Below are 20,477 nucleotides of genomic sequence, written 5' to 3'. Positions count from 1 at the left end.
AAAATAGTCCATTCACACTCGTTCACTGTCGTGCAAAGCATACATGGATATACAAAAGTTGTTGTTTCGCACCATTCTTGTTCTACTTGTCCTCACACTGTCTTCTATTAACAGGCGCCATATATTTCTACTGAATTTGGCAACAATAGAAGACTGGAGACTGGGAATGGGCGTTCATGCATAGACACATGTCTGGGAATAATGCTAAGTGTGGCTTTCTGCTGTGCAGCATATAGACTAACGTGTTGGACCCGAATATATGGAGCCTTCAGAATGTGAGCAGACTGCATCGACTGGTGTTAGATGCGAGTCTTTGGCTCAGCTGTTAGCCTCCCAGTAAAGGTTAAGACATGGATTTAGAGAGAATGTGACATGTAGACTACCCAGATGTTCGTGTAATACTGTGTGAATAGCTTGTCTTTACAGAGAGGTAATCAGAGATGCTAAGACAACAACAGCTTTACATAGATGACAAAATGTTCAATTATAATCATTGAATTACTTAATACATTTAAAGAGGAAATTCGATTTTGACTGTATTTGTTGTGGAAGAAAGTAATGTGGGAATCAATAATGCTGTTTGCAAATTCGAGTTTGCCAGCCGGCAAGGTTGCAACTAACGATTATTTTCATTATCGATTAATCTGCCGATTACTTTCTTGATTAACTGATTTATCATTTGGTTTTTAAAATGTCAGGAAAAGTGAAAAATGCTCATCATAATTTCCTAAAGTCGAAGGTGATGTCTTCAACCAACTGTCAAAAATCCAAAGATAGTTTACTATATCATAGAAGACAAAGAGAAGGAGGAAATCCTCATATCTGAGAAGCTGGAACCAGAGAAGGTTTGACATTTTTGTTAAAATTACTGATATAATTAATTGATTATCAAAATAGTTGCAGATTCTTTTCTTGTCGATTTCAGTTAAAGTTTCTCAGCCAGAACTCATGAGCTGTAAACCTAAAGAGTGTCCAGTCCTGGCTGCTATTAAATAATACTTGTGAAATCTAAAATTTCACAAGTATTATGAAACAGAGAATGTGATTTCATACTGAATCCAGTAAACTTTTGAAGAAGTTAGACACGCTAACTCGGGATTGCAGAGCGCCGTGCATTTGCATCTAAAAGCTGCAAACCGCACATTTGAAGACAGCGAGGTGAAGATTCTAAGTAGAGAGAAGAGTTGGTTTGAAAGAGGAGTCAAAGAAGCCATTTTTTGAAAAAAGAAAACCCCTCTTTAAACAGAAATGGTGGTCTGAGATTCAACTTGCCAACCGTTTACCACAGTGTATTAACACCATGGTCAAGCCAATCGTATGCTAATCAGGTACTTAACAGTGATGAGGGAGGTGCAGCCAGAAAACAATAGGCCTGATTACTGGGCCATCATGGAAACAAAAGAAGGTCCGTTTTAGGTGAAACTAGGCAGAGCAAACAGCAGACACTCCTCCCTGAGGGCAGGGCCTAAGCAACACAGAGTAGCTTAAATTTCTGAGTCATCGGACCATTTTCACAATTGAGAATGACTTCCGGATGGGAGCGGAAACGTCTTGATTCTGAAAACAGTGTCCAGATGACTACGACTGAAACCTTTTCTATGATAGAACACTCCTGGACGAATGAGGGACTACACCGTCTTTTGAAGAAGTAGTTTGCAATTTACTTAAAGCTGCAATATTCAATATTTTTATATTGGATCAATGTGAATGGGGTCGCTCGTAGTGATGAACCCACAGAGAATTCTCACCTGACTCTGCAGCTCCTCTCAGCTTTATTGAGCTTTTTAGCCTCTTTCAGCTCGTTGTTTGGGTTTTCTGGCCCACAACTTTACTGTTGTCGTCCACTCTCACCGCTCTCATCAGCGTTGCTTTCAGCAAAAAAGCTCTAGAAAGCCACTGTACACGACCTGCTCGGCACCAAACAGCAGACAGACAAAGTTAGCAACTAGCTGGGGAACACAGTGGAGCATTTAGCAGTTAAAGAGCCAGATATTTCCCTCAGGAGTTGGTGGAGACCAAAAGCGAAATAAAAAGAGTGTGAGTATTGCACTTACAGTCATCAGGTGGACAGAAACACGACTACAAATGAAGGCAACTGTTTGCTTTGGGGAGAAATGCTGGTCCGTTGTCCTGGCTCTTTTTATATACACTTATCTTGTGGCCACGAGTTAATTAAACGTGTGAACGAATTGTATCTCGTGCGCACGCAATAGCATTTCGTGGCCTCAATATAACTATTTTTCCTGTCTATGGATTTTCCCAGATCTTCCCGGGCTCCTCAGTGCTAACATGTTCCCTATCAACTTTTTAAGGTGATAATATGTCAGTGTTGTGTTTACAGCTTGTTACACTGCCCCCAAGTGGCCCAAAAAAATCTCTTAACAATGAATTACCAGCTATTGAGTAGTTTTAGTGTCAAAGCAATGTCAAGTGACTGAAAGAGTAATATGGTTTTATTAATCGCGTTAAAGCAGATACAGGATGTACAGTGGGTTCCCATGTAAGCATCATGGGAAACCATTCCCACACTTTAATTTGAGAAATACTTGTTTTATGCAGAGTTTGATTTCCCACATTTCACAGCCTCCAACAATACAGCAGTGGTCATTCACGTAGTATTTGATCACATTTAAATAAATAATTTATTCTCAGGAGTCCAGTATGAGCAGCAGTGATTGGTGGATGGGGGGAGTCACTCCCATCCCAACAGTAGTCTGTCTGGGCGGAGGAGTGACGGAGCCATTCATTCTTCATTCTGTGGTCCTGGAGAAAACGTGGAGGATGAAGAAGAGACACTGAGGAGAAAAAAAATTAAGTGCAGGATCAAATCCGACAACCTGAAACTGCACAAACCTCAGAGAAGACACAAGAAGATCCGTCAACTTGCAGGATTTCAGAGGCGTCGCTTCAAAATCCGCACAGCCAGCAGTTACACGTAAGTAGCTGCGAAAATCCTCTGTCTTAAAACTTCTTTTCTACAACAACATTAGAGAGATTGTTTGTCTATTAAACAAGTCTTGGTTGGAGAATCTCAGCCACACATATTGTGACTTTCATCCAAGTTTTCCCCACATTTCTAGTTGTGGTATTTTCTCTCGGAGCTGTGAGGGGGAAACTCGTGGCAGGGAAGCCGAGCAGACTGATGCTTTGCCAGGCAATGCAGCAGCACATTATGACCCTAATATGTCACTCATCAGTGAGTTTGACTGCCATTTAATTCGTCCATTATTACAGTTTTAATTAATATATATGTGTCTCTTCCATCTTTGCTAAAACGTTTAACTGGGTGACAGTGACAATGCACATAACAAAATGGATTAATTTAAGAACGGAAATGGGTTTTTAAGTTGGACTCATGTCATCAAGAGTTTTCAGAAATCCAAAAATATTCAATTTACTATGATGTTAAGACAAGCAAAAACAGCAATTTCACATTTGAGAAGCTTAAACAAGACAATGTTTGGATTTTTAACTTAAATTACTTTATCTATCTATCTATCTATCTATCTATCTATCTATCTATCTATCTATCTATCTATCTATCTATCAAAATAGTTGCTGATTAATTATCTGTCAATCATCCAATTAATTAATGTTAATAAATTACTTGCACCAGTTGTGTGCAAACCAACTTAAAAACCCTATTTCCTTTCTTTTATTCATCTATTTTGTAACACCATGTGCATTGTTACCCAGTAAAAGTTTTATGAAAGATGGAAAAGCCACATGTGTGAAACATTAAAACTCTCATTGGGTTAGAAAATGGTGAAACATCTCCATCAGAATTTCTCCAAAGCTCAAGATAATGTTTTCAGAAGTCTTGTTTTGTCTGACCAAGAGTCCAAAACCCAAATATATTTAGTTTACTATCAAATAAGACAAAGAAAAGCAACAAAGCCTCTCAACTGAGATGCTGGAAATAAGTATTGTTTTGTATTTTTTCTTGTGAAATGACTTTCAAAAGCATCATTAACTCCCAAACACCTGATCCTTTCACTGTGTGTCAGTGGACATATTGAGGGTCTAAAGTTGCTCTGCTATTGTTACTTCAAGAGAAAGTCAGAGGTCTCAACAAAGTGCGACACAGATTCTTGTCTTGTTTACTAGAACAGGTCCCACCTGTAAACCAGTGTTTGTATGTGAAAGAGAAAGGGCTTCTGCGGGCAGCGACCTTTTTATATTTGAAGTCTTTGGACCACAATGTAACCAAAGTCAGGAACAGTGTCGTGTATTTTGCATGAGGGAAAGCCCTACTTGTCTTTTTCTCCCTGTCTTTTCCAACATGTGATGCTCTTTTATTGCAATGTTTTAATAGACACAGTGTTCATGAGAGATGTAGTATTTTTCTTCCAAACCTCAGTCACTGATTCATTGTGGTAGGAAAGATCAGAACCATATGAACTGTCTTATTCCACGTGGACTTCACTCTCTCTGCTAATAGATTAACACTATAAATGTCACTATAGCTTTTTTATCGTAAATTGAATGTGCTAAATTGTTGTAGTTGAATGTATTGTTGTCACTTTATTACCAGCTGTGAAGCTGCAGCAGTGCAGCCACTGTGTGGTCTCGGTCTATATTCTGTAATTAGCTTTAGCCATTTCTTTGTAATTTCTCTTTTTTTTTTTTTAAAAAGGCAACTGAGCTTCAGATGTTTAATGATGCTTAGGTCATCACTGAATGAGTGACTAGCATTAAAGGTGGCGGTTGGTTGGATTGGTCTGGGATTGCCTGTGGTTTGAGCTTATGTGCCAGCGCACGTGGTCCCTCAGGGCTCTGTGTTTGGCCCATTAAAAAAGCCTGCAGGGTTCATTCATTACGACCCTGCAGAACGCTCCTTTCCCCCGTTAAGGCCACAAGAAAAGCAAAAATACATGCGCTTCTCTCTCTTTGGCAGCCTGGCAGCGCAGATGCTTTTGGAAAAGTTATTTTATGTTGTTTTTTTTCTCTCCTCTCCTTTCCTAAACAGAATGGTAAACTTTCAAAGCATGGAAAAAAATATCACCAGCCTCCTTTTTGCCCGGTGCAGAGGGATGCTTTTGATGCACGTTACAAAAAATAAAACAAAAGTTTAACTGCTAACCCATTCGTGCAGACCACATCATCTGCCTTTCGTGCTTTCTTTCTTCAGCTTTGATGGCAGTGCTTTTGTCATTAATCCAGGATGCTGGCTGCAGTTTATGGGATTGGTCAGTATATTTCTCCTGGAATGAGGACTATTTTCAGTGGAGGAATTGGATTTTTCTCCACGCATTTGGATCCTAAATAAACACTTACTTTTATGCGTGTATGAGTGTAAATATCATTGAATGATGGAAAATCAGACCTGGGCACTATCAGTGTGTGCTTGAAACCAAAGCCAGGACCGTAGTGTCACCGTGACCAAAATGTGAAATCCACTAATTGAACGGCTGCTCGTGTGTCAGAGGTTAAACCAGATGACTCTGGCTGGCTAGGACTAACATCTGGTATACAGTTTGTTATGGCAAAGCTTTGCTGTGGATATCTTTCAGTGTAGATGGCCCTGATAACAAGGCTGGTTTATTTGCATCGTATTTCGTCAGACTACTGTACTACTGTACTGTTGCACTTGCGGATGCAGTTTGAATATTCACTTTCCCAGCAACATCTGTTTTTGACAATCAATTTTTGGGTCATTATTTCACCCCACAGTATTCTTTTGATTCTCAATGAGTGCGGTCAATAAAACTTTCAACAGGAGCATCCAGGAAGTGTTCTAACGAAACCAACACATCACAAGGGGTTTTTTCACGTCATGCTAGACAAAGATTGTTTATTTGGCTATAAAATTGACGTAATTCAAGGAAGACAGTCTTAAAATTCAGACAAATCTTAACTGGGTCACATTACGTTATAAGGTTTTCCATCCCAAGCTTCTAAAAGGAGTATTTCTGAGTGAATTAAAAGCAGCCGTGTATCCGAGTTTGTTTCTTTTTTTTTTTATAGAGCCGCTTCAAAGATGGGCTGTTTCACCGGTACTGGAAAAGTCTGTGTCACAGTCTGCACATACAGAGGAGGAGAAAGGCATCTGAGAGGCTTTGTTCTCAGACATTTTCCACTGTTGTCTCTCTTAGGGATGTCACTTTAAAAAAATAAATAAATCAAGTTTGAACTAATTCGAATTAACATAAGTCACTTTAATTTTTTTTAACGTAACTTATGAAGCCAGCCATAACCTAAACTACATTGTAGAATTCATGTTGTTTTGTTTATTTGCAGTTCTTCCGCTGCCTCACTTGAGCGGCAAGCTAACATTAATGTTATGCTAAGGCAGGTTTGGTTTTGTTTTACAAAGTCAGCAAACAACCTTACCTTTATCCACGTTTAAAAATAAATAAATAAATAAATAAAATAAAAAATTCAAAATGCTTCCACACATTACTTCTCAGATGTTTTGGTGCTATGATTAACCGTTTGGCACAGCTCTCATTAGTTTTCTCAACTTTCCGTTAGCAAAGAAAACAATAATTGTATAGTTAGCTGATAGGGAAACACTTCATTCACTGGAGAACAAGGCAGTTTGTTGCGCTTATGCATTGTTCATTTTGAATTCATACAGATCAAATATCAAATTAAAGCCCTAGTACGGCTGAGCGATATCACCCGAAATCAATATTGCCACATTTACCTGTGTTACGATTAATTAAACAGTATCTATTTAAATACACCTGTGCACAAGATTCTCCGTTCTCACAGTGGATGGCTTATTATTTTTTTGTATTTAACAATAAACAGAAAATCATGGATCATGACTCTGATTAATATTTAACACACTTTTAGATATTTGTTTGATAAAACAAGAAAATCAACCTAAAATAGGCTTTATTTCTCATCTGTTGCGACTATCAAAATAAGCCATATTATAGTTAGATTTGAATAATACTGGTACATTTAGAGCTTCTGTTATGAAGTATATGAAGTGATCCCACACAGCGAACTCTGACTAGTTATCCATACAGTTATATTTGTTATTGTACTCCCGAGGGGTAGGTGGCAGACTGTATGAAGGAATGAATTTATCGAACATACCCACGTGATTGAAGTTAGGTCAGTTAGGGAGTCATAATGTCTGTTTAGGTAACTTTTCGAGTAACTGCCCAGCCCTAAGCTGTAGCTAGTCTGCCTCTCCTCTTCATTTGGGTGCATCTGCATTGTTGGATCAACTTTTTTGACTTTTAGTGAGTTACTGTTGTTTTACAATCTGTCAGAGAGCAAAACAAGAGCTCAAACCATGCCACGTCCATGTGAAATGTGACGGTGTCCAGCAGCCTCCAAGTGATGACTTTTCCCATGTGGCCTCCTCTGAATGATACTTGGCGAAACTCTCTGCGTGTCTCCCCCTCCCTGCTACGCTGTGGGGCAGTCATGCACACTGATTAGATTAGGCAGTGCTGGAGATAACCACCCTTCTCTCTCCTCTCCCCTGCTATTCTTTGCACCCCTGGTCACTCTTTTTTTTTTTTCTCCGTCCTCAGGGCCCCCCTGTGGCTCCCAGGGATGAGCCTCTCCTGGGGGTACATCTGCCTCCAGCAGCTCTAACAGCCCGCTGTTTACTGGGAAACCAGCAGGGTGGGGTCCTCACAATAACAAAGCCCTCACCCTACACTTGTCCACTCTATCAGGCTGACTATAGGCTTGTTTGGAGCTTACTCTCTGCTAGAAAGAAAGAGACATCCAAAGATGTGAATGACTTGTGGAGGGCGGAGGGGAGGGGGTGGGTCAGGACCCTCCTGTCGGGTAAAATGAGGAGAAAGAATCTGCAGTGGGATTTGTTCCTTTGTGCGAGCTGGGGGTCAGTCTCAGGGGAATGCACGGCAGACGGACGGTGGGTTTTGCAGCTGCATGGCCTCCAGCACTTCATCTAGTCTCTGAGCAACTGCAGGCTCATTAAACTCTGCCGGTTGTGTTCAACATTCACTTCACTTTATGTCTCTTAGTCAGAGTTGCGGCTCCTGTTTTCCTCCATGCCATCTATCCAGTCTTTTTTACCATATCAGGCATGGATCTGGAGTCACCCAGGGACTCAGCCTCACAGCTTTATGCTAATGATGAAAGGTTATGACCTGCCACAATAGGCAGTTTGTGTGTAATGTGCGATAAGGCAGTATTTTGGCTTAGGTCATGGAAAAGGCTTTAAGCTATATAAACGAGATTATACTATATTGTACATTGTGTTTGTGTCACCGCTGAAAGTCATAATTGGCTTTCATGTTCGAGTTGGTTTCCAGTTTATATTAGCGAAAGAAAACAATGGCTACAAAGAGATGGAGTCTATGAATTTATTACCTATTCAAACAAGGGTTGCAATTGATTATTATTTTCGTTATCAAATTGTTGTTGTTTTTTTGGTTAATTAAATAATTTGACATTTTGGGATTGACTTATTCACTTTCTTACCAAAAGACTAGATTGATACTACTTTAATTTTGTCATCTCACTCTTGGCAAGAAAGCAAATAAGCTTATTCCCCAAAATATATAACTATTTCTTTAATAAAAAGCCAGAATTTAGTGAAAAATGTTCCCAGAGCCCATGTGACGTGTTTGGACTGCTTGTTTTTTCCAACAAACAGTCCAAAACCAAATGCTTTTCAATTTACAGTGATTACAAAACAGCGAATCCTCACATTTAATAAGCTGGAAGCAGCGTTTTTGTTTGATAAATGACTTAAATGATTAGTTGATTATCGAAAATTGATTAATCGACTAAATGATTCTGAAAGCTGGAGCCGGCAGTTAACATACAGAGAGCTCAGTCTATTTTTTTTTTTTATAATTTCTGTAATGTATTAGGTTCCACTCTGTATTGCAATAACCAATAAGTGTCTATATTTCTTCCTTCTAGTGTCTGCAGGTCTGAAATTAATCAACTGAACTCCATTGTCATTCAGTGGGAAATTTCGATTAGGTCATTGTAGTTTCATTTTGAGTACAGCTCCCTCAAAAAAAATCCTTTCACTTTCGCTCACTTTTACTGATAAATCTTCCAGCCCGTCTGAGCCCATGTTGCTTGGTGTTTGGGTCCTGGTTTCACCAGCACCATGGAAACCCTATTTTGGTTTGGACTGGCAGGCTGTCACCGGTCATTATCACCACTGTACCCTGGTAGCCAGAGCACAGCAGCAGGACCAACGGTTATAACGCTCTCTCTGTCTCAGCATCCTGCCTTGGCAGACCTAGTTTTAATAGAGGTGACTCATGCTAAATATATAAGGCAGGTCACTGGTTTGACCTAATCCTGCTCACATTACTAACTGTATTCACAGTAGTTGACCGTTTGCCCCCGTTAGTAACTGTTTCTATGCCTGTCAGGCTTCCCCTTCTCCCACAGTAGGCCTATGTATTTTACAATGATAATGTTGATTTACTTAATGAATTTCTTCATAATTTTTGAGTAAATGGATCCTTGATTTCAGAGAGAGGTACACGAAAGCAGGTTTCTCAATTGTACCCAGCAACCATCGATTCTGCCGGATGAAATGACAACTATTGGCGGCAGATCTTATCAGCTGTAGCTAACTAACTCTTTAAGCTAATGTTAACTCCATGAGTTGGTTGAAGACTTTTTAATATTTCCAGCTAAATCATTTTAAAATGAGAATCAAATGTGTCTTTAAAATATGCACTTTGTTGCTACATATGATATTGTGCTAAAAGACTGAGCTAAAGCTACATGCCCCAGACAAAGAGTTAGCATCCTCACCAGTTGACGATCCATGTAGAAGACATAGGTTAAATAAAGAAACAGCATTGCTCTTGTATTGCAGTGTAGAGCTAGTTCGTCCTAGTATTATAAAGAATTATAAAGAAAAATGTAAGATCAGACTTATTTCGTTAGCATAAACCTGTTTGTCTGCTTAGCTTACATGGTTTGTATTTCAAACAATAGGTTTTAATTTTTAATGTTATAAGAGAAAAGCCTTTTAAGAAGAGGACTAACAAATGTGTTTGGCAAACGTAACTCAGGTAATTAGTTTGGCTGGGGTTGCTGGAATGTAGACTCTCCCAAAACAAATAAAGAACAAGACAGAGCGTCAGGCATTAGCTTAAACTCTGATAGCATCCAGGTCTGTCTTCCACACAGTGAGGAAATACTAAACAGTAAATGTGCTAGTTACGAACCTGTAACCCCACAAACTAATGTAGGTTAGTTAGTTAACGAAATGCCCCTTGGTCTTGGAAGTAAAGCTCAGTTACTCCTGTAGGCAGTAAGCAAGTTAGCCAGACATGCTAACGTTTGTAGCTTATGTTGAAGCAGACAAACACATGCTGTTTAATCCTTACACCTTTTGCGTTTGTGTTTTTTGAAAAGCTTAAAAAGTTGCTGTTTGGGGAAGGGGTTTAGCGGAAAACTTTTGGAGGTTTTAGTGTAAAACGTTTGTGTACAATTTTGTGACTGAGAGGTCCTGGTCACTGAGCAGAGGTCTGCCTAATGGTCTGTGCAGCTATGAATTGATTTTTAGTGTGAGGGCTCTCCAGGTGAAGGTGACTACTCCACTAGACTGGGATGGTATAATGTTACAGCACCTGTGGGACCACACACACACAATCTTCGGTACAAAAATTAGCCTGTTTCATGGGTAAATTAAAAGGATTTTATACCACAAGAAAGACAGTCCGGCTTGATTCTCAGCTATGATCAAACAATACACCCCAAAGCTCCAGCCATTATACCAAGCTGATATAAACAGGCTTAAATTAATTTAACTGGAATTTGCCAGGCCAGTTTTCGCAGCCACAGGCTTGTCAACAGATGCATCCTGTTTGATTCAATCTCAGGTATGATCAGCACTGTCATGGCTCCGGTTAAATAAACACCGACACAGTTTCAGGTTTAGCTCAGAGTCAACTCACCTCTTCACTGTCTAAATAAAATTTATTTTGCCAGAAAAGCATCTTAGTTCACTGCAGTCTGTCACAATCCATAGTTTTTATATTTACAAGCAAAAGTGAGTGCCGCTGTTTCATATTTTTTTCCAACTGTCTCTATTTGATTGACCTTTGCTTTCGCTCATCCAAAGCCTTTATAAAACATGCATAGTTGCTTTGGAAGAAGAAGAAAAAAATGCAGGGAATGAGGCATTTCATTGTTTGCTGTTGTCATTTGGGGCAGCCCTCAACAGCTAAGTGGTATTTGCCATCTGAAGACAGCAGAGATTACGCCGTCCCTCACTGCATGGAGAGGGAGAGCAAACACAGGCACAAGAAAAGTGAATCATAGAGGGGAAGTAATAATAGTGTAGGGAGACAGAGAGCAGGCATAAAGGAAAACAAGTTTCAGAGAGGAAAAGTGAAAGGAGAGCTTAAAAGGAAGAGAGACTGAGAAGGTAAGGCTTTTGTTTTACAATTAACTGGAGTGGCCCTGGGTCAGACATCTGTGATCCATCTCCCAGAGGCAGGCGTCTGGAACTGCCTTTGTACCCTCTTTGCCTCTTTCTCCCCCTTCTTCTTCTTCTTCTTCCACCCCCCCCTGCACCAGCGCCGTGACTTCTCTTTGACAAGCCCACTGCCCCAGAGATCATTCACTCTGAGGGGAACCACTTTTTTTTAATAGCTGCCTCTGACCTCCATCCATTATTCTGTCCATCTGTCCAAAATTTACACTGGAGAGGTTCAGTCAACATGACATCAAATCCACACTAATAAAGCACAGTTTTTTTCCTCTAATATGCCCTTCTTTCCGCACTAAGCTGACATTTTTGTGCACCTTGTCTCGCATATTAGTGTAGTGTAGCAAAAAAAAGCTTTTCCAAAATGCACATGTATGATAGACATATGAGAAACCTTTTACAAACATGGCCGACATCCTTTCGTTCACCAGTGATGTTGAAACAACTGCCCGTGACTTTATGTGTGTGACTGTGTCTTATTCACACAATACAGGTGTTAACTAAGGATGCACCGGTCCAACGTTTTCTCTCCCGATACCAATTTTAATACCTCAAGTCAGATACCAGTACTCTATTTTTCCCAAATTTAAAAATGTGTATACGTCACAGCTTGGAATTTATTGGAATATGTTTATGTAAGGTAACATGAGGTAACATGCCCACCGTGACTGAATTAATTGACGCTGACAAAGAAAACCGTAGTTAACATGAATTGTTCATGTCTGGCCGATTCCCAATCCACTTAATTAGGTCGGTATCAGCGCTCGATACCAATCCAGCAGGTCAGATTTGTTAGCCAAACCATTATTAAGCTAAGAGCAGAAAGAATATAATTTAACATTTATGTGTTCTTTTGAGGACAGCTGGCTTTAAAGATGTGGTTCACCCAAATGAGACACAAAAAACAAAACACATTTTTTCTCACTTACCTCCAGTGGAATCTAGCCACGGGCCTCCCTGTCAGTGGTTTCACTGGAACTGCTTTTCATCGAAGAAATAGTCCCTATGAAAACTATTGACGATGTGCTCTGTGGACTATCCAGAGAAACACTTTCTAGAAAGAGCTGTTGAATGTTTTTAAATGTCACTTTTCAATGCTGTCAGCGGCATAAAATATATTAATTTCACCTCTGTTGTATCGGGGTGGAGGCAGAAATCAAAGGGATGGATACCACAAGTTTGTATTTCGGGTGAACTGACCTTTTAAAAAATGTGATGTGTGGACCGAAAACTTTCAACACCTAAACAGCATTTTAAGTGTATCTACTTTAGTGTCGACATAGCTCAATTCAGGCAGTTTAATGGCAGGCAGTCATGCAAACACTTACATGATCTTATCCTCTTCTCAGGATGGTTAGGCACATTAAAGAAGCCGTTATGGCCTTGTTACTGCACAGCCATTAGATTCCCGAGGGCCAATAGCCCGTGACACTGAGTGGGAATCTTTATCACTGTAGGTTCACAGGTTCAGAGGCTGGACAGGAAAGATGATGCCTCGTTGTCTTTTAGGCACGATAACACAATTTGGCGAACATTAGCGCGGCTGCAGCACATACACAGTCCTGAAAGGAGGGGTGAATGTGAACTCACGTGAAACCCCTTTGCCCATTATGTCTGTCATCATGTCTGGGAGAAACTTGGCTCGCATCCAATCCAGAGAAATTACCCTCCTATCCACATTAAAGAGCACTTAATACACCTGTCTTTTATCATATAGAGAGACCTCAATGATGACTTCACCACATCTCAATAAAGAAGACTAAAAGTCACTTAAAAGTCATTATTTTTTAATCGCTTCTTCCTCTTTGATTCCATATCTGGTCTTAAAAGCACTTTATTTTTTAATAAGAATTATAAACCAGCCTCGCTGAATGATGCAGCTGCAGCCATCTGTTATGTTTAACGTTGAGCTAACAGACTAATCACTGCAAGGTGATGTCATCTGTGTGGGGTCTGTGGTTTACAGGCAGGACACACATACACACACATATATGTGTGCATGTAGGCACACACACACACAAGAGGAAATTGGATAGAGTGTAGATAATCATTGCATTAGTGCAGAGTGTGCAATCAGCGTGCGCCTGAGGGAGTAAAACTCACCTTGTGTTTTTACTTTACAGCCCGAGTCCTTTTGTAATGGCTTGTGTTGCCGTGTTAAACGCTTTTTTTTTGTGGAGGTGGAAAGGGGTGTGTGTTTATGTCAAAGGGAATTAGGGGCTAACTGAGCAGCTAGAGCTGGACATTAGTGGTGTGGTGTCATCGAAAAGGGGCATAATGTCACTGAGGATCGATTTTCATGCACAGATAATCACACACATCAGAAGTAAAATCTTTGTATCTCCGTGTTTTTGAATTTACTGCTGAAATGTAAATTGACAGTCTGGTGTTCAGCATGCACATTAATTGGCCAAACACTGTTACCGTTAGCATGTCCAGCTAACTAGCTTACTACCTATAGTAGTAACCAAGCATTACTTACAAGGCCTGTCTTTTATCACATAGAGAGACCTCAATGATGACTTCACCACATCTGAACAAAGAAAACACAAGACTAGCATGTCCTGCTAACTAGCTTGCTACCTACAGTAGCAACCGAGCATTACTTACAAGGTGAAGGAGCATATCATTAAGTAGGCGGTTTGTATGAGATAGAAGGAAACCCTTGTTATTTCCATTTCAGGAAGTTGGCAACCCTACGCGTGCTGCTAATGGCAGGTGGAAGCTAAAGATTATGGTGTTGAGAAAACTGAAAACACAATCTGCAGCTTAAATCAATTCACTTTTAAATTGTGCATCAATTGTGGATGAATTCAGCAACTACTTAGCGCTTTGAATATGCTACTGCTCTGATTCGCACCTCTGCTTGGCCTCTTCTCCAAGCAAACGGCCAATCGAAGCTCATGGGTATTGTAGTATTTAGACCCGTTCGCCATGCCAAAATTACGGACCAAAACGAAGCTGAAATAATTAAAACTGGTGTCCATAACATAAACCTAGAGGATCGTTACATCATCTGGGGGAGTCCTGTGTTTCTATGTTTAGTAACCTTGAGGATGTCATTTAAAGAAAAAATTTAAACCAGAGATCCGTCGGACTTTGCAACTCTATTGGACATAAACTATCTTAATGAAACTCATCATGGCTGTGAAACAGCATTATTTCTGTCCCCTAGTCGCCGTCAACAGGCCAAGGTTGCACCCAAACCCAAAGCGGAAGCTGCACAGGCACCAGAAACCCGACGGTTTTCCCTCTTCTCTTTGAAGAGCTCCTGGCAAGGCTTTCAAAGCCCCTCTGTCTCAGAGCTGGCTCCTAAAATAATGTGTGGTAAATGTAACACAGCTGCCCAGCTGAGTGGGAACAGACAATGCTTATTATTCTCAAGAACAATAATTGCTTTTATTTATACTTTTTATGTCTCGCCATTTTGTACATTCCATACATTTTACATGACAAAGTCAAGTATCATTATCAATTGCCACTTGTTTTTAATTTAACAGTGCTGAAAAATACTGTCCCACATGTATGATACTGGATCCACTGTGCTGCCACTGAGCGGTTTCTGTGGTGCTGATGCAGCAACAGTTTTCTAGTCCTATAAAAATGTTCCAGTGACACAGATAAAACACACACTCTGGCTGCTGAGCACAATGATGAGGTAATTGTTGGTCAAGTCTGTTTTGTATTGTATGAATAGACAGCAGCTGTAATGCCCATTGAGTTCCAGTCTTAAGACAGGGGGCTTATATAACCCAGTTTACACTTGCAATATGTATTGTGTTTCTGTAAACTCCTGAAACAGATGTTCCCACAACTGTAAATCCAGTTTTTACTGTTAACACACAGTTTAGATAAACATGTTGTGTTTGACATTTCAGATCAGCCAGGTGAGGTGCACCAATCTGTTTTTTGTGCCTGATATCTATCTGTATTTGCACGGCTTTAGAGTAATCTTTCAATATTTGCTCCTTCAGCGATCGCTCCAAATGGCTTGTTGAACACTTTGCAGAAGCAGCGCATTACACTGATTAGTGTTTCAGAGTGAATGGAGCTGGGTACTGGCTGCTTCCTAACACCTGTGTTTGTTAGCCTGAGGGATGGGGGCTCCTGAGCTGCTTATTTTAATGAGAATGCTCTCTGCTCAGCCTCACATGCCTCTCATTACTGCCCAGAAGAATGAATGTTAGACAGATGCAAACGGCAATGGAGGATGCGTCTGATTCGTCTTCTGCTTCTCTTTCCTCGCCGCCAGATACAATAGTAGTACTTGATGTGTCACAGCCTTTGATTTAGATTAGATACCATCCACAATCTTGGCCCCTGCATGTGCAGTTACCAAAACACTTAACACACTCAACATTTTGGGAAAGTAGTTTAAATTAGTTTCTAGCTGAGAGTTATATTAGACGCCCAATACCACCCTCATATCTGTCTGTTTAAATATGAAGCTACAGCAAAGCAGGGGGTTAGCTTAGCTTAGCTTAGCATAAAGACTGGAAACAGGGGAAAACAGCTTGCTCTGGCACAAGTAGGGCTGCAACTATTAAAAACAATTACTGTAATCATCAATTAATCTGCCATGCAATAATTGTCTAATTAATAATAAATAGTGAGCTTTAGAGGTGCTGGTGGACAGAGCCACGCTAGCTGTTTCCCCCTGCTTCAAGTCTTTATGCTAAGCTAAGCTAACCACCTGCAAGCTCTAGCTTCATATTTAAAAGATAGATTTTAGTGGTATCTTCTCATCCAACTCTCTGCATAAAGCGCAGTTCCCAAATGTTAAACCAGTCCTTTTAATGATTGACAACCCACATACATTCCCTTACATCCAGCTCCCCTGTTCCCAAAGCCCTAAAATACTATAAGAAAGACCCTTTTGTGGTGGGCCTGGCTGCAGTGAGCATACCTACAGACATCCCCCCCCAGTTCCCACATAATAGCCTGCGCCCAGCTGTGGAAGGTTTCAATAGCTCAAGCCTAACACCAGCATCTAACACTGCCTTAACTAAGAGGTATTCCCAAGTTTAATGCATGTAGGGGCATTTTTGGCATAACTTTAAAGAGCCAGAGTAGTAGCTGGATTGTAACACTTATAGAAAATCCCTTCAATTTGTGTATCTACTTCTGTAATTGGAAAATGCCAAACAAGAACTTACACTGCTGAGGTTTTCCTTAGGACATTCACAAGTTAGAGCTATGTTGTTCCTGCCCTTATTTCTGTTATTACGAATTTCATGGAACTTACCTGTAAAACTGAGGTTCCTGTTTTCGTCCACCTTACGTCATCAGATCAGTGTGAGAAAAAGGGGTTAGTCAGGTGTGTCAGCTGGTGGTGTCTTGTAACTCTTTCACCCTCATTTGAAAATCATAGAAAAAATGACTTTGATTGTTTATCAGACCAAATCACAGCAAGTGTACTGCCTTATAGATTTCTTTAGCTTCCCAGCTGAATGAAAATCAAAAATACAAAAGTATGAACATTTTATTCAATGAAAGAGCACTGATTTAGAGGCCTGCTGTGTGGTTGGTATGCTGTTTATTAGTGTAGTGATCCCAGTGAAGCTTCTGTGGGAATTGTGTATTATTTCAAGCTTATTCCCGAGTTTTTATTGCAGAATACTGCTTGTTTTTCCACTGTTCATAAACCTGATGCCAATGTTGATTATACCTTATTTGATTGTTTATTATTTCCTTATCAGCGTTTCACTTTACATAAAAACAAAGCAAACAGTTGGTGTTTCGACAAACCTCTAGGTTATGTGTCCACACCTGCTGCTGTAGGGAATGGACTTGTCGTCAGCCCCTTTGTCGTGAGGACCCTCCCACAAGCATTTCGCAGTTGTTTCGTTGATTTTGGTGAAGTGTATCTACACGTTGGAACGTTTAAGGTGGTCAGTCAGTCTGTGTCGCTGAGTTAGCATGTGTTCATATACATCACCAGTTTTGTTTTTGGCAGATTCCTGTATTGTCAGAAAGAGGCAATCTATCGTGAAGAAAATATTCAATAAGGGATTTGTTGGCTACGGAATTTAACAAATATATATATGTATATACAGTATGTATGTATAAGGAGTCCACTGATAGATTAAGTGCATTGTCAGTCAAATGTTGCCACAGAAACTGTCCTTCACTGTCTTTCATCTATCAGCACAAAACTCCACCTTTAGCTTCCTTTCAAGATATACTTATCTATGTTTGATGAATAGCCACCAGTTATCATCATCTAATCTGCTTCCATTTATCCCACGGTAGCGATTTTGTGCAAACTTAGTTAGTGAAAAACTCTGCAATCTTGTTAATGTTGTGACTGTTGAAGTCAGACTATTGACCTGACTGTTAACTGAGCTGAGTGCTGCTCTCTCTGGACAGTATCCATTAAAAAGCCTCAACAATGCTGAGTAAAAGGGAAGAGAGTTGGCCATTAGTTAATTATCTACAGCCTGACGTATGTCTGCTGCTGACACCAGGAATATGTTTGATGAGTTTCAGTGGTCCTATTGAGTTTTCCTTGGTTAGTTCTAAAGTAAGGATGGCTTTCTTGCATCATGGATATATTGATACCGTCATGATTTAGTAATAGTATTTGTAGTAGTGCTCCTACTTACTCTAACTGTTATTACAGGGCTTATAGCGGCGGATGGCTACCTCGCCTGAAAAAATCGCCTCCATTAACGGCAGAAGAAATTAAACTTTTATGAAATGCAAGATTAAAGCAACTATGATTGATTTTTTTTGGCCATTTGGGGCAAAAAACAAAACATTGGCATATTATCACCTTATGAAGTTGTTGTGGCAAACTAGTTAGCAAAAAGTTGCCTATTAAAACATCCAGCTGATACGCAACAACAGTATCATTCATTTGGAGTCCTGTTTCTGATGACCTGTCCAACGAGTGTCTAGTATTTACCAATATTCACTCTCCTTTTAGCTCTGTTTTGGTCTCCTCCGACTCCTGAGAAAAATATCTGGCTAGTTTAAATTTATGTATGCTGGGCCACTCGGAGGTTGCTTCTGGACCGGATGTGGCCCGCGGGCCGCTGATTGAATAGGCCTGGTTTAGACCATCATCTAGTAAATAAATTTGATCATGAGATGAGATGCGATCAGACTCAGGAGATGACGGTGACTGATCAATCACATTTAGGGCTGCACGATATGGTATATGGTAAAAAAAATTATTTTGACAGATATTATGATTGCGATATGATTCATGATTAGTGGGAATGATCATTTTTCTATCACAATTTTCATTTTCACAGAAAAAAAAAATTAAAATCATGATGATGTGACATTTGTTGGGGTCTGTCCCAAACAAACCACCAATGTTTTCTTACATCTGGAGAACAAGATTTGTAGGCCAGGGCATCTCTGCAGCACTACAGCACTTCATTATAATGCTGTTTTGTGAAACATTTAATCTTTTATCAAAAGAATTCCAGCTTCTGTGATTTGGATATTGCACTTGGCCATATTGTGATTTCGACAATATTGTGATTTATTGTGCAGCCCTAATCACATTGTATTTTCACTTTGTGGTAATGTCAACCAGCTTTATTATCAGTATGTCTGTGTTGATTTCAGAGTTAAAATTAGGATGTGGGAACACTTTTACACAGGGATTATGATTTATCCCGCTTAGTGACTTGGTTGGATTATTTAATACAGATACAATGTGCTTTGTTGTGCTAAACATTATGCAACTTTGCCCCAAGGCCCCCACTTGATGTCAACTGAGGGATTCAGACATCAGCGTCTCGAACATGTGAAACAGTTTAAAAGTTTTCTCCAGGTGCAGTTGCTCGTCTGTCTCGGGTTTAGATGGAAAATACCAACGAGCGAAAAGAGAGAAAGATGCTCATTTAGTTGTGGAGCCAACTATGACTGAACTGTTGCTCTCTGGAGAAGGTATGGTTTTGTGATTTGGACTCATCGTTGCATTGTTCCTGCTGTGTCTGCAGGTTGTGAAGAGTTGAGAGAGGACTTTTACATCATTTGGCTTTAACTGAAGATTCGTCTCTGCGTCTGCCACGAGATTCCACACCAGAGGTTGGTGTTTTTGAGGTCTGCATGTATTTGTCCTTTAATTTCATCTATGCTCTTTAGTCCGCTGACATGTGACTCCTGCTTTTCCTCAGGAGATGTGAAACCCTTTGGAGTTGTGTAGACTAACAAAACAAACAGAAACATGCTTTCCTGCTTCTCTTGTTATGATATTATTGGGGTTCCTGGCACCTGTCTGTTACTAGTGGAAATACAAGCTGTTCCCATGGCCCCTATTGTTCCGGGCAGGTGTTATCTAACATCACCGTGGAAACTTTTTTCCTCAGTCAGCTTCTTACTGTGAGCAATTTCTTCCTACGTGAACACAAACTCCTCTGTGAAAGTTAGAAAAGTTTTGGTTATTTCACCAGACCACTGTCAACCAAATATGACCAATCCACATCCACACAGTCCTGATGATCAGAGATGATTAGTTCATGAATAATAGCTAATGATGTTTTTTCTGAAGTGTAACTCTGACTGTTCCTTATTTAGTTGTAAATATTTAACGTTAAAGAGAAATACTGAAGTTTTGAAACCAGGTTTTCAGGGGCCTTTAAATCAGTGGTTCGCAACCGCTTTGGCTTCCGATACCTTTAAAACAAAGTAATGTGAGTTTGCAGCCTCTCGCCACACACTGCATATGTCGCATAAGTTGTGAACAGTTAGCCAAAGAGTCATTTTTCCTTGTCAGATTAATTATCAGAGGTAAAATTATCCAGTAGTTCACAAAAAAGCATAGTTTAGAGCAAAAAATAAAATACATTTTCTATTGCAATATACACTCATTTGCCAGTTTATTAGGTACACCTAGCTAAAACTAATGCAGTCTAATACAACAGTCCCTGTAATAAATCTTGTTATTTAACCTGTTTTAGAGTGGTTTTGGTTCAAGTGCTGTTGAATTGTTTTGTGTTATACTGAGAGGTGTTTCTAATAAACTGGCAACTGAGTGTATATGTTCTGCTTTACTACCCTGTGAATCATTTTTTGAACCCTTCTTTAAATTATCTGTACTGCCGCCACT

General features: G+C 39.9%; 1 protein-coding gene across 3 annotated transcripts in view; it reads left to right on the top strand.

Moving 5' to 3' along the window:
* Window positions 1–2,700: 2,700 nt before the first annotated feature.
* lhfpl2a (LHFPL tetraspan subfamily member 2a) overlaps window positions 2,701–20,477 on the top strand; it is a 40,652-nt gene continuing 22,875 nt past the window's right edge. Inside the window, exons 1-2 of one of the 3 annotated variants that reach the window (XM_044173073.1) lie at window positions 2,701–2,935; window positions 19,369–19,456. The gene's annotated coding sequence lies outside the window, so the exon portion shown is untranslated. Of the gene's footprint in view, window positions 2,936–19,368; window positions 19,472–20,477 lie in introns of all 3 variants that reach the window. The other 2 variants (XM_044173076.1, XM_044173075.1) reach the window with 2 other exon arrangements.

The sequence above is a fragment of the Siniperca chuatsi genome, linkage group LG18, assembly GCF_020085105.1.
Source record: "Siniperca chuatsi isolate FFG_IHB_CAS linkage group LG18, ASM2008510v1, whole genome shotgun sequence".
Classification (NCBI taxonomy): domain Eukaryota; kingdom Metazoa; phylum Chordata; class Actinopteri; order Centrarchiformes; family Sinipercidae; genus Siniperca; species Siniperca chuatsi.
The sequence above is the reverse complement of the archived record's forward strand: the minus strand, read 5'-3'. Positions and strand labels throughout refer to the sequence as shown.